At 50.7% G+C, this 14,586-nt stretch overlaps 1 long non-coding RNA gene across 1 annotated transcript; it reads right to left on the bottom strand.

Moving 5' to 3' along the window:
- Nucleotides 1–210: 210 nt before the first annotated feature.
- On the bottom strand, nt 211–9,660 carry LOC112610345. The gene is made up of 3 exons (XR_003116316.1): nt 9,518–9,660; nt 2,041–2,308; nt 211–571 (listed from the first exon to the last, which is right to left on the bottom strand). It is a non-coding gene; the product is annotated as an uncharacterized LOC112610345 (long non-coding RNA).
- Between the last annotated feature and the right edge of the window lie 4,926 nt (nt 9,661–14,586).

Here is a 14,586-nt window from a genome sequence, read left to right as displayed (position 1 = left end):
TGCGCAGCTATGAGATGGGAGACTGGGATTTGAACACGAACACAACTTTCATACCAACCTCGGATGCACACACTTGCTCTAGTCTACACCAGTGGATCCTAATCATGGCTCTGCCATGGACACCTCTGACATCTGCTGAAGCCCTTCTCAGAATAACATTTTTAAATGCCTAAAATGAAATACAGAGAGTTACAAAGGAAACCAATAAAGTTAAAATCCGGTTCTTAAAATATTTTTAGTTGAGATATGATAGTAAACATACTTCTTTCTTAATGCATTAAACAAAGAATAGTTGCTGGTTTAATTACCACCCAAATTTCTAAGTTATAATAAATGTAAATAATATTTTGAGATATCTGCAGCCACTTTAATGTAGTGGAGAAGTCACTGTCTGTGCGTACTATTGGGTTGTACTGATTCCATTTATAATTAAAGAAATGCAAAACTTCAGTAAAAGTTTCCTGAAAATAAAGATGGAAATTTATCCCATCCAAGCTCCCGGACCCCCTGAATTATCTCCATAGACCCATGAATGCCAGGTTATCATGTGTTCTGAAGAACACACAGTTTTCTGAAAGAAACAAACCACAACAGTGAGCGAAATTGACTATTCGAGAATGGAAAGAAAACCTCTTTCTCAGCCATCAAAATCAGCAGGCAGTCTCCACCCACCATATGCCATTGACAATTCTGATGACTTCATAGAATCCAGTTCCCAACAAGACCAAGGGGTGGGGCCCGGGGAAGGCTGGGGATAGGAGGGGAAGTATTACGGATGATGCTATTTGATTATACTAATTGTAAATAATGGCCCAAACCAAGAACCCAACCACAAGTCGATTCATTTCAAAAGCTATGTAATAATGTTTAGGATAAGGAATTCATTTTTATAGCCACTGGAGCAGTTGAGCTTCTACCATAATACAGATGTATTACAAATTAAAATTTCCCCTCAGGTGGTTAATGTAAAGACACCATAGACAACAGGAAGGACCCCTGAGTCACACACCCCCTTAGATATGCAGGAAACCAACGGTGGGTATTTGAGGAGCCACCACCCTCTGCCTGGACTGCACTCCCCATGCCACATGTGGCTGCCAGTCAGTCTCTTCCTCCCCTCCCAGGAGGAGAGCAGTACCCCCACTCAAGGACATTGCTTCCTTGTTTTCTACCAAAGAGACCGAGGGCACCTTGAAGGCCCAGCACTCCGAACACCACTTTTCCTGGCTGTCTGGTTCAGACCCTGGAAGAGGAGCCTTCGGGCAGGGAGGGGGATGACGTCAGCACCCACGGCTCCCAGCACAATGGCTTTCAGCCTGGAACTCTCAGCCAGGAGTTTTGTGTTCAGAGAATACATTTTGGTTTACTCTTTGCTGATAAAACTCTGTGCCTGGCCAGGTGCTCAAGCCTGTAATCCCAGCACTTTGGGAGGCCGAGGCGGGCAGATCACGAGGTCAGGAGATCGAGACCATCCTGGCTAACATGGTGAAACCCCGTCTCTACTAAAAATACAAAAAAATAGCCGGGCGTGGTGGTGGACACTTGTAGGCCCAGCTACTTGGGAGGCTGAGGCAGAAGAATGGCATGAACCCCAGAGGCGGAGCTTGCAGTGAGCCAAGATCGCGCCACTGCACTCCAGCCTGGGCAACAGAGGCAACTCTGTCTCAAAAAAAAAGAAAAGCAAACAAACAAACAAAAACTCTGTGCCTTGGTCCTGTGAGAGAAGCATGGAAACTCCAGGGTTCCCAGGCAGGCCAGACCTCCCAACCCCTCCTTCCAAGACTGCCAAGCCATAAAGGTGCTTTGCCTCTCGGGTGGGTCCCAGGCAAGGCGTGGTGTCAGTGTCTCCCCCTCCTGCCGTAACTTTCTGGCAATCAGCTGTGGCTCTCACCCAAACTGTGCACCTTGGGAATCATCTTAGCAGAGCCTGGGAATCTGCATGTTAAAGCACCCTCTGGTTCTGATGATCAACCTGTTGGCATCTGCATGACAACCTTTCTCTTTGAAAGGATCTGAGAGCGGCCCTTTATACGTGCTCACCTGCTCCCTCTCCTAAGAGAACCGCCTTCCAGCCCTGAAGGCAATCATCTGCCAAGTACCAGGCTGGAGGTGCTAAGCTGCAGGGACTCTTGGGCTTCTGAAACCACAGGGTGCCTTTCCTCCAAAAGCTGCAGGTTCTTAGGGGCAGAGTTGCCTGACTACTGCCAACTGAGTGGTGGGCTCTTGTCCAGATCCAGACAGGGCAGGAGTGAGGGGTGACACATGGTATTAGTCCGTTTTCAGACTGCTGATAAAGACATACCTGAGACTGGGAAGAAAAAGAGGTTTGATGGACTTATAGTTCCACGTGGCTGGGGAGGCCTCACAGTCATGGTGGAAGGTAAGGAGGAGCAAGTCACGTATTACAAGGATGGCTCAGGCAAAGAGAGAGCTTATGCAGGGAAACACCCCCTTATAAAACCATCAGATCTCAAGATACTTATTCACTATCACGAGAACAGCATGGGAAAGACCCACCCTCGTGATTCAATTACCTCCCACCAGGTCCCTCCCATGACATGTGGGAATTCAAGACGAGATTTGGGTGGGAACACAACCAAACCATATCATACAACCCCAAGCATGGAGGGCCAGGCAACCCCAAGCATGGAGGGCCAGGAAGTGCAGGGTATACACGCGGTGGATGGGTATGTTTCTTGGTCCACAACTCTGACTCTTTAGATACAGCATTTCCTGGACCCTTTTTGAGGACCTCATATCATCCCTGGCATTTTGGGCCCATTGTCTGGCTTCAGGTCTTTTTGGTTTTGTTTTTTATTTGAGATGGAGTTTTGCTCTTGTTGCCCAGGCTGGAGTGCAGTGGCGCAATCTTGGCTCACTGCAACCTCCACCTCCTGGGTTCAAGCGATTCTTCTGCCTCAGCCTCCCAAGTAATCCCAGTACTTTGGGAGGCCAAGGCAGGTGGATCACCTGAGATCAGGAGTTTGAGACCAGCCTGGCCAACATGGTGAAACCTTCGTCTCTACGAAAAATACAAACATTAGCTGGGCATGGTGGTGGGCACCTGCAGTCCCAGCTACTCAGGAGGCTGAGGCAGGAGAATTGCTGGAGCCTGGGGGGTGAAAGTTGCAGTGAGCCAAGATCATACCACTCACTCCAGCCTGGGCAACAGAGTGAGACTCCGTCTCAAAAAATAATAATAATAATAGAATAATAAATAAATAAATAAATAAATAAATAAATAAATAAGTAAATTTAAAAGTCTAGTGAAGAAGTAAAATTTCTTTTACTTCTAAAATTTCTTTTCTACCTACTTTTGCTAGTGGGAAATTTTTTTCCATTTCCTCCATGTTCAGGGGAGGAAACCCTGTTCTTCTCACAATTACTCTGCGTGAGAAAACCCAGGTAAAAAGAACCAACAGCACCACCCCTGAGTCCCTCCCTCACCCACTCCCCCAGCTGAGCTTGCAAAGGAGGAGAGCATGTTGTGTGTGGCTGCAGCCATTTAAAATGCAGGCAGGGCTGGGTGCAGCAGCTCACACCTATAATCCCAGGACTTTGAGAGGCTGAGGTAGGTGGATCACCTTGAGTTCAAGACCAGCCTGGCCAATACGGTGAAACCCCGTCTCTATGAAAAATACAAAAATTAGCCAGACGTGGTGGTTCACGCCTGTAGTCCAAGCTACTTGGGAGGCTGAGGCTGGAGAATCACTTAAACCCGGGAGGTGGAGGTTGCAGTGAACTGAGATTAAGCCACTGCAGCCTGGGTGACAGAGCAGCACCCTGTCTCAAAAATAAATAAATAAAATGCAGGAGGGAGTCACTGTTTCATGGTGTCCTGTGGATATCCTGGCCTACTTGGGAAGCAGAATTGGACTGGACCATTTCTCTGGAGCAAAACTTCTTGATACCTACAGCAATAGTGTCTCCCTAGACATATGACCCGATTGGTAGATGGCTTCATGTCGCAAAGTTTCCAATGTGGAATTTTTTCAGAAGAGCACCAGGCAATGTGTAAGACATAAAAATCACAAGCAAATAAACAACAAAAACAAAAATCACAAGCATTTGACCTGAGCCAGTTGCTGAACTTCTCTGTGCCCATCTCCTCATTCATAAAATGGGACGGTAAGACCTATTTGGCTTCTTTCCTTCCCTACAATAAGTGTTGATTGGGGGGCAGCTATGCTGGGGATGGTCACACACACTCCTCAAAGCCCCTCTCCAGAGCTCTATCAGCAAGGGCGTGGAGAGAGGACCCCACGATAAACTCTAAGGGCAGAAGATTCCTGAGTGCTTTGGTAATTTGAAGGAAGGCGAGGGCAGCTCTGGTTGTTGGCATGATCACAAAACCTTCTTGAGCAAAGGAAGAGAGGACCCATTCATTCAGAGAGAAGTGAATTTTATACCTTGCCTCCTGTCCACCTCCACCCCACAGCGCAAGAATTTGACAATTTCCAGGACTGTGAAGACCAACAGAGACCACGTGATTTTGCAAGACGTGGACGCAGCTGTGAGGCCGAGTCACTATCCCAACTATCGTCACCACCATTGTCACTGCTGTCACCTGCGAATGTGCCAAAGTCCCTACCAGCACCTGGGTCCCCTCCGAGCTCCTGCCGGGGCAGTTTGTGGTGATGAGGATGATGTTAACTCCACACTGTCTCTGCTCTGACAACAGTGTCTGTAAGCTTGCTGGCCACAGTGGTTCTGTGGTACCCAACACGGCCATCCTTGGCACTAGACAGTGAGTTACTAAACGGGCTCCTTGTTGAGATACCTGCCAACTGTGGCAGGTGAAGCTTTCCCATCCTCTGCATGGGACTGACCATCGGCCCAACAACAGAAATATCCTCCCAGAAGGCCAGTAGGCCTCTCCAGTCCTGGAGACACAGCAATGAGGGTGTCTGGGAGCGGACTCTAGCCAGAGAGCCTCCAGTGTGTCAAGGGGACCCGTCAAATCCCCTGGAGGCCACTGAGCGTCAGTGTCTGCCCAGAAGATGCCTCTTCCATGGCAGAGTCAGGACTTAGTGGCCACAACTGCCCAGGCCCCCTGGAGCAGTTAGGCTGGGTGTGGCACACAGGCCTGTATCCTCCCTAGTGACCACATGGATGGCAGGGGCCACATCCTTTGACCCCACACAGGGAGACCTTATCGACAAGTGGGTTACAGTTGAAAAAAGCTGCCATAGGCCGGGGCATCCACAGCTTCCAAACGCTCAAAACTGCTTCCCGCAATCTCAGAAAATTGTCCAATTTTTGAACGATAGGGGTGGGGATGGCCAGGAAACAGGGTCTGAAATTTATTTCTCTATCTTTTATTGGAATAACTTAATCCCTGCCAGTAAATATGAGAGTGATGTGACATTATCATAAAAGTAAACACACAATTACAGTAGGGGGTAGGCTTAAAACAAAACAACACCTGAGCTGATTATTTACCCAACCAACTGGAAACCCATGAGCAAAACCATCCCGCCCTGACAGGTGAGCACGCTCATAATTGCTTTTAAACATGTACTTAAATGTTGATCTGTTGTGTAAACACCTTTTTAAACAAGTATGCTTTAAGAAAATGTAACTGCTATGGGGGCAGGGACGGGGGGCAGGAGAATGACTAACGAAACCAACTTGAATTCCAGCACCCATATCTGTCGTCCACATCCCCTCGTATCATAGCAGGTGTTTTCATAGACCTGGCAGCTATCTTTGGGCCTACATTTTGGATTCATTTTGTTCAACAGACTCTGTATTCGTTGTTGAGGGCTGCCACGGCAAGGCACTGCGGTCGGAGTGCCTTCAACAGGAACGCATTTCCGCGCAGTTCTGGAGGCTGGAAGTCTGAGATGGAGGAGTCTCGGCAGGGTTGTTCCTTCTGAGGCCTCTCTCCCGGCCTTATAGAGCAGGGGTCCTCAACCCCTGGGCCGAGGACCAGTACCGGTCTGTGGACCATTAGGAACCATTAGATTCGCACAAGAGCATGAACCCTGTTGTGAACTGCACATGCGAGGGATCTAGGCTGCGTGCTTCTTATGAGAATTCAAGACCTGATGATCTGTCACCGTCTCCCATCACCCCCAGATGGGACCATCTAGCTGCAGGAAAACAAGCTCAGGCTCCCACTGATTGTACATTACAGTGAAGTGTATAATTATTTCATTATATATCACAATGTCATAACAATAGAAACAAAGTACACAGTCAATGTAACGCTGGAATCATCCCGAAACCATCCCCCACCCCAGCGGGGTCCGTGGAAAAACTGCCTTCCACAAAGCCAGTCCCTGGTGCCAAAAAGGTTGGGGACTGCGGTTATAGAAGGTTGTTCTCTCCTCCCTGTGTCGTCACATGGTCGTCCCTCTGTGTGTCTTAATCTCCTCCTCCTATAAGGAACATCAGTCCTGTTGGATTGCAGCCCACCCTAAGGACCTCATTTTACTTTAATTACCTTCCTACAGGCTCTATCTCCAAATACGGTCATATCCTGAGATACTGGGGCTTCGGGATTAGTTTATTTTATTTTGTTTTATATTTTGACACAGAGTTTCGCTCTTGTCGCCCAGGCTGGAGTGCAACCGCAGGATCTCAGCTCACCACAAACTCCGCTTCCCGGGTTCAAGTGATTCTCCAGCCTCAGCTTCTGGAGTAGCTGGGATTACAGGCGCCCGCCACCACGACCGGCTAATTTTTGTATTTTTAGTAGAGATGGGGTTTCACCATGTTGGCCAGGCTGGCCTCGAAATTCGGACCTCAGGTGATCGCCCAACTCGGCCTCCCAAAGTGCCTGGATTACAGGCGTGAGCCACCACGCCCAGCCAGGGGCTTCTGGATTTAATATATGGATTTGAGGAGGCCACAATTTAGACCATAACAGATTACTTCCGCAAAAGTCAAACCCCAGGTTGTACAGGGAAGGAAAGGGTTGCCTGAGAACCCAAGTCAGGCAGAGCCTAAAGCCCTGCAGGAAGGACACCTGGTTCTAGGTACTGGCTTTATCTCGAAGGATAAATACCCTAGAGGTGATTTTAAAATAATAAATAAACACTTCCAAGGCAAAGGGAACATCCCAGAAAGTTCCAGACATGTAGGACTATCCTGATAAGAGAAGCAAGAACGTGATTTCCAGGGTCAGTGTTGGAGACACTAGGAGAGGGCAGAAGGCACTGGGGGAGAGGGCAGCCCCTCTGCAGGGCCTGGCAAGCAGGGGATGTGCCCACTGCTCCTGCCCGTGCACCCGGTGGGCAGCCCCTCGGCGGGCTCATTAGCTGCCATCCTCAGCACTGAGGGACCCGTGCCCGGTCAGGGCGCAGAACCGGCTCTTCCCCAGCGGGGCAGGAGGCCAGCGCTTACCTGACTGACAGGTGTCAGGTCAAATCACCAGCTCTCCTGAAAATATCATCCTCGCCTCCTGCCGGGCCACGCCAGCCGGGGACAGAGAGACAGACAGCCCCCCTAATGATGCCAGGCAGACCTCCTGACAGCTCTGCCCTCCCGGGCCCCCGGAACAGCCAGCACGGCGTGCCCTGCTCCGGGAGGGGTGGGGACCCTGGCTTTCCTGTCCAGCTCAGCCCAGCCCTGCCGAGCAGCAGAGAGAACAGGACGGAGGCTCCCATTTCCCGGGGGCTGCGGCGCCTCCAAACCACCCGTCTGCGACGCCCACGCGAGCGTGCGCAGCCCAGCCCCTCCCGGACGTCCTCGCCCCCGCCTGGGCACATCGTACTCCGCACCCAGGAGGAGAGTGGCACGCGGATCCCAGCCCCTGCGAGCCCCTCTGGCCGCCGCCGCTTCGCACCCCGCATTGCCTCAGCTGCCGTTCCAGAAATGCAGCGTCTGGCGCGCAAAGCGGTGCACGGTCCCCAGTCCGCGCGCAGCAGCCTGGAGCGGCGCCAGAGTCCCCGTCCCACTTCCTGGCGGCCCTGCCTCCGGCCAGCTCCCTCCTCCCCTCTCTCCCTCCGTGCCCCCCACCCCATCTTGGGACGCTTCCAGGCCCCAAGAGGCAGGAGGGGGATCGCGAGGGGAAGGCGCGGAGCGGGAGAAGGAGGAGCGGGGGAAGCAGCAGCTCTGGAGGCTGCGCGGCGCTCGCGGACCCACGCACCGGGAAGGAGGGCGCAGCCCCGAGCATCGCACGTGGTTTCCAGATTCCTCCCACCCCTACCCCGGCGACCACGAGAGGGGGTCGGGGGCAGCTCCTTCCCAGCCCCAGCTGAACAGAAAGCCTTGCAAAAGGGAAGAAATTAAAAAGCAGGGGGAGGGAAGGGGAGGAGGGGAGGGGTTGGGGGAAGGAGGAAAAAGTCACCTTCAGCCATAATGGGTCCCAGAGAGGAACAGAGGGGTGAACACAGGTAGGGTCCTCGGGTTCCCTCCCCGCCTGCCTCCTCCCACGGTTTGTGCAGCGGCCTGGCCCATCCGCCTCTGGGGCGACCACGGGACACACTGCATGGCCACTGTCACTCTGGGTCCCCCCTGCCACACACACATCCGCGACTTCTGGCTCTTTGATCTTCCCTTTACAAAATGGTCGTGCTTTTTCACGACAGGGTGAGGGCCCCAGGGACGCGTTCTGCATGGAGGATGGCAAGGGGGAGGTTTGGTTGAAACAAGAACCCTTGGTTGGCCCCCTGGGTTTCCAGCCCCCAAGAGGGCTCACACAGCCCACGTGCCATGTCCCGGGTCCGAGCAAAACAGAGCATGCCAGTGTGAATGGCCGGTACTCAGACACGGCCCCCTGGACACAGACGGCACTTTCTGTCCAGAAACAACCCAGCCCCCACAACAGCATGGTCGTTACAGAGTTCATGTCGTTCCAAGGAGCAAAATATACACCGTGAAGGGCCCACCTTTCCTTTTCTCCTTGTTCTACAGGGCGATTAGCATGGAGGAGCCATCACACTGTAGCGGAGGGGAGAAGGTGGTTTAAGAATAAATGGGCTCTGGGAGGGAAGGAGCAACTTGCAATGCCACTCTTGGCATTCTGCAGGAAGCTCAACCCTCAGCTCTCACCCACCCAGAACCCCAGCATCTGCTGAGCCTCTGCCACTGCTGAATGTACCCCCAGGAAGGGCTCCGAGCCTCTGCCATGCTGAGTGCACCCCTGGGAGGGGCTCCAGCATGGCTACCCCCGCAGGAAAGGAGGCCGTAGCGTTTCTGAACAGAGGGATAGCTTGCCACGGTAAACATGCCAGTGCCCTGAGGTGTGGAGACTGCGGGAAGCGATTCAATATTTTCATGGGGGCTCATTATATTTGCTCCCAGACCAGAAAAGCCGGAGCCTATTACTGCTCTCTTGGTAGGATTTTTTTTTTTAATCCTTGTATATTACAAGAACATGAATTAAGCTCTGATGAATGTGATATTAATTAATTACATGAAGATCCACGTGGGAGACAGGAGGGGGTGGAGGGAGAGGTTGTGCTATGCAAATGACCGGGAGGAGAGATGCTGCTGGAAATGTGCTTCTCATTGTTTCTGGCTCCAGAACGTGGAGGCGTGCGCAGTGGGCTCAGCCAGGGAGGTTTACCTGCAGGCAGCAGATGTGGCTTCTGCAAGATTTAAAGCCTCTGGCACCAATACAGACGAGGAAAGTGGGGGGGCCTGGGCATTGCAGCAGCGGAGAGGGAGGAGGGGAAGGAGGACTCCGGCTCAGGCCGCCATCTTCTCGAACTGCAAAGAGGGAATTTGAAATCCGTTTCACATGTTCCAAAATGGCTGCTCTCAGCCGGAGCCTGGGAAGGTTGCAAAGGCCCTCGTGCGGCTCAGAGAGCCTCCTGGACTCCTTCTGTCCATAAAACGGAGCCTGAGTGTTGCAAGAAGAGTCCTTGACTACTAAAGGCAGATCATTCTCCTCCAAAATATTTTGCAGAAACCACTTCAAACTCCCACTCCAGCTCTGAGCCCCAGGGGGAGGGGCTGCTGCCACTGAAAGGTGGCAAAACAAAAATGACAAGGAAAAATGGGAGACTGAATTTGAAAATCAAAAGAGGGGGCCTATAGCCTGAGCCCAGATGTCAGTGGCCACTTCCCAGGTGGCTCTTGGATGCTGCCACGCCCCCCTCACCTCCAGCTTGAAGCAGGCTGAGCCCCAGATACATAGCACCTTTCCCTCCAGTACTGGAGACCTGTCCCTAGGAGACTGGGCAGATTCTTGGGTGCCACCAGGCAGGGTCCGATTCAAATGAGAAGATGATTGGCAGTTATAGTGACGTGAGCCAGGGGTCATCTGGAGATCCCTAAAGGCATGAGGTGTGGGTCCAGGCAGCAGCGAATTAGGTCCATGTGAAGGCAGGACCCAGCCTGGAAGTCCAGGGAGCAAAAAGGCCACAAGACGTGAGGTTTGGGAACGGGTCTGAGCAACTAACTAGAGCTGGAAGCCAGCAGCAAGAGTGGCTTTTGATATAGCTGGATAGGCTCAGGCACTCAGGAACTCTGGCTCTAAAGCCACAACAGACACTCAGTGAGACAGGTATGGGGCTGCAGGTAAAAGCCAGAGTCACCAGGCTGGGGGAGGGGAGTGAGAAGGAGGAGCAGAGGGACGAGGCTCCCGTCATGCCCCCTCCTCCTCTTCATGAAGTGCCCATGTTCTTTTCTCTCCTTGATGTGAACGTTGGTCAGAACGTCAGAGTCTAACATCGTGCTTAGCTACAAGGTGTTGTTTGTTTATCAGGAATTCTGTCTGCCAGATCTAGAACATCTCAAAGCACCAGTCATAAAACGTCAGATATTTCACAAATGCTGTGATGGTTAATTTTATGTGTCAACTGGATTGGGCCACAGGATGCCCAGATATTTGATCAAACGTTAGAGTGTTTCTGTGAGGGTGTTTTGGATGAGATTAACATTTATTTATTTATTTATTTATTTATTTATTTATTTATTTATGACAGAGTCTTGCTCTGTCCCCCAGGCTGGAATGCAATGGTGCGATCCTGGTTCACTGCAGCCTCGACCTCCTGGGCTCAAGTGATCCTCCTGCCTCAGCTTCCTGAGTAGCTGGGATTACAGGTGTGTGGCACCACGCCCGGCTAATTTTTCTGTGTGTTTTTCATAGAGACAGGGTTTCATCAAGGACTCTTTCATCATGTTGGCCAGGCTGGTTTGGAACTCCTGACCTCAGGTGATCTTCCCACCTAGGCATCCCAAAGTGCTGGGATTACAGGCATGAGCCACCGTGCCGGGCCGAGATTAACATTTAAATCAGTAGACAGAATAAAGCAGTTTGTCCTCCCGAATGTGGAGGGGGGGCCTCATCCAATCAGTTGAAGGCCTACACAGAACAAAGGCTGACCCTCCTAGCAAGAATGAATTTCTGGTCCCTGACCGTCTTCAAGCTGGGGCAACAGCTTTGTCCTGCCTTCGGACCTGACCCGACCTGACATTGACTCTCCTGTGTCCCGAGACTGCCAGCTTTCAGACTAGAACTTACACCATCGGCTGTCCTGGTTCTCAGGCCTTTGGATTCAGACTGGAATTCCGTCATCGTCTCTTCGTGGTCTCCAGCTTTGCCCATTGCAAATCACGGGACCTTCCGATCTCCATGATCATGTGAGCCAATGCCTAATAATAGATCTCTTTATATAAACAGGACCAACAGGAGAGGCAGAGATATAGACAGAGGGAAGAACCCTGACTAATGCGAATATTCACCAGTGATTTTCCCTGCTTCATCTGGGCTGGGGACATAAAGAAATTCAAGATGGGTTTGGAGCTAAAGTAGATCCTGGCTGGGAGCAGTGGCTCACACCTGTAATCCCAGCACTTTAGAAGGCTGAGGCGGATGGATCACCTGAGGTCAGGAGTTCGAGACCAGCCTGGCCAACATGGCAAAACCCCGTCTCTACTAAAAATACAAAAATTAGCCAGGTGCGGTGGCATGCACCTTAGTCCCAGCTACTTGGGAGGCTGAGACAGAAGAATTGCTTGAACCCAGGAAGTGGAGCAGTGAACTGAGCTGCACCACTGCACTCCAGCCTGGGTGACAAAACAAGACTCCATCTCAAAAGAAAAAAAAAAATTTTAAAATAAAAAAGAAATAAAAATAAAACAGATTCTGTTGTTATCACCAAAAACCAGAAGATAATTTATCTACATGTCTGTGCTAGATACTCTCTATGGCATTCAGCATCCAGTTCCACCACCTTGTAGCGTGGAAGCTAGAAGGCTAAATGCTACATTTCCCAGACCACCTTGATTTTATAGGATACCAGCTGTAAACCAAAAAGTATCTGAGATAAGTCTCAATTAATTTAGAAAGTTTGTTTTGCCAAAGTTGAGGACGCGCACTCATGACACAGCCTCAGGAGGTCCTGACAACGTCTGCCCAAGGTGGTCAGAGCACGGCTTGGTTTTATATATCTTAGGGAGACATGAGACCTCAATCAGTATATGTAAATCTGTACACTGGTTTGGTCCGGAAAGGCAGAACAGCTCGAAGCAGGGAGGGGCCTTTCAGGTCATAGGTACATAAGAGATGAATGGTTGCATTCTTTTGAGTTTCTGATTAGCCTTTCACTGAATACACAATTGACAGGAAGAGTTACTTATGCCTGGGTTTGGCTCAGTGAAACAGTAGGGCAGAGGAAGCCATCAGATCTGCCTTGGTCTCAGGTGAGCAGAGGGATGACTTTGAGTTCTATCTGTCCTTTGTCCGCAAGGAATTTTCTTGTGGGCAAATTGTGAGCAAGGTCTGTAGCTTTTTTTTTTTTCTTTTTCTTTTTTTTTTTTTTTTTGAGACGGAGTCTCGCTGTGTTGCCCAGGCTGGAGTGCAGTGGTGCCATCTCGGCTCACTGCAAGCTCCGCCTCCTGGGTTCATGCCATTCTTCTGCCTCAGCCTCCCGAGTAGCTGGGACTACAGGCACCCACCACCACACCCGGCTCATTTTTTGTATTTTTTAGTAGAGATGGGGTTTCACCATGTTAGCCAGGATAGTCTTGATCTCCTGACCTCATGATCCGCCTGCCTCAGCCTCCCAAAGTGCTGGGATTACAGGCGTGAGCCACCTCACCTGGCCTTTTCCATGTGTGTTGAGATTGTCCAGTCACCAGTCATCTGGTTTTTAACCTTCACCTGAGGTACTTCTGGCTGTGTTGGCATGAAAAGGTTGGTGAATTCTCTCCACAAAAAAACAAGTATGAAATGAACGAAACTGTCAAACATCAACCACCTTTGGGGGCCAGTGGGCATCAACCAAAGACAGACAGTGAGTTGAGAAGCTTCCATTATTGGAAAGCTGCAGAGCTTTTGGCAAGAGTAGTAAAGATCTGTGGTCTTCTTGTCTAGGGATGCTTTATCCTCCCCAAGCTGGATCAGCAAGAATAGTTATGGTAGCCAGAGGGGGCTGACTTGGGACGAAGGAAAAAATCTGCAGTTTTCCCAACTAAAAGTGATGAATTCAGTAGGGTACAAATTGGAAAAACCCAGTTTCATAAACTCAAGTTTGGATTCCAAGTTGGGGCAAGCAGCAAACCAGTCAGGAATTTCATGGCCGGGCACAGTGGCTCACGCCTGTAATCCCAGCACTTTGGGAGGCTGAGGTGAGCGAATCACAGGGTCAGGAGTTCGAGACCAGCCTGGCCAACATGGTGAACCCCTGTCTCTACTACAAAAATACAAAAATTAACTGGGCATGGTGGCATGCGCCTGTAATCCCAGCTACTTGGGAGGCTGAGGCAGGAGAATCGCTTGAACCTGGGAGGTGGAGGTTGCAGTGAGCCGAGATCGGGCCACTGCAATCCAACCTGGGCGACAGAACAAGGCTCCATCTCAAAAAAAAAAAAAAAGAAAAGAAAGAAATTTCACAGGGAGATCCTAGAAATAAGAGAGCACTGGAAAGGCTGAAGCAAGCTTACCACAAACACTGGGCTGACTGGGGAACTACGAGCCTGCACAGGGCGGGCCTGAACCCGCCCAGCATCGAGTGGAGGCCGAGGGACACTTGGCTTCGGATGCACTCCCAAATCCACACACACACAGAGCAGCAGAGGAAAGAAGGCTTAGTAGGGCCAAGGCGTTTGGGCACAAACTTCGCCCAAATTATTGGCTGACCATTAGGCAATGCAGATTCAAGGATGATTCCCGGGAAGGCAGGCTGAAAGATCAAAAATCTGAGCACAGCGATCAGCAGACACATACCACAGGGAGACATCCCACAGTGTAAGTCCAGGCAAGGAAAAAAAAAAAACCTCAGAAAAATAAATGGAATCCAGGCCAGGCGCAGTGGCTCATGCCTATAATCCCAACACTTTGGGAGGCTTGAGACGTATGGATCACTTGAGGTCAGGAGATCAAGACCAACCTGGCCAACATAGGAAAACTCCATCTCTACTAAAAATACAAAAAAATTTGCTGGGCGTGGTGGCACACACCTGTAGTCCCAGCTACTTGGGAGGCTGAGGCAGGAGAATTGCTTGAACCCAGGAGGTGGAGGTTGCAGTGAGCCGAGATCACGCCATTGCACCCCAGCCTGGGCAACAAAGTGAAACCTTGTCTCAAAAAAATAAATAAAGATAAATGGAATCCAGAGCTACTGCATTATAATATTTAAAATGTCTAGTTTTTTTGGCCGGGCGCGGTGGCTCAAGCCTGTAATCCCA

Source organism: Theropithecus gelada, chromosome 16 (genome assembly GCF_003255815.1).
Source record: "Theropithecus gelada isolate Dixy chromosome 16, Tgel_1.0, whole genome shotgun sequence".
Lineage (NCBI taxonomy): Eukaryota > Metazoa > Chordata > Mammalia > Primates > Cercopithecidae > Theropithecus > Theropithecus gelada.
Note: the sequence above shows the minus strand (reverse complement) of the source record. Positions and strands in the feature narration are given on the sequence as shown.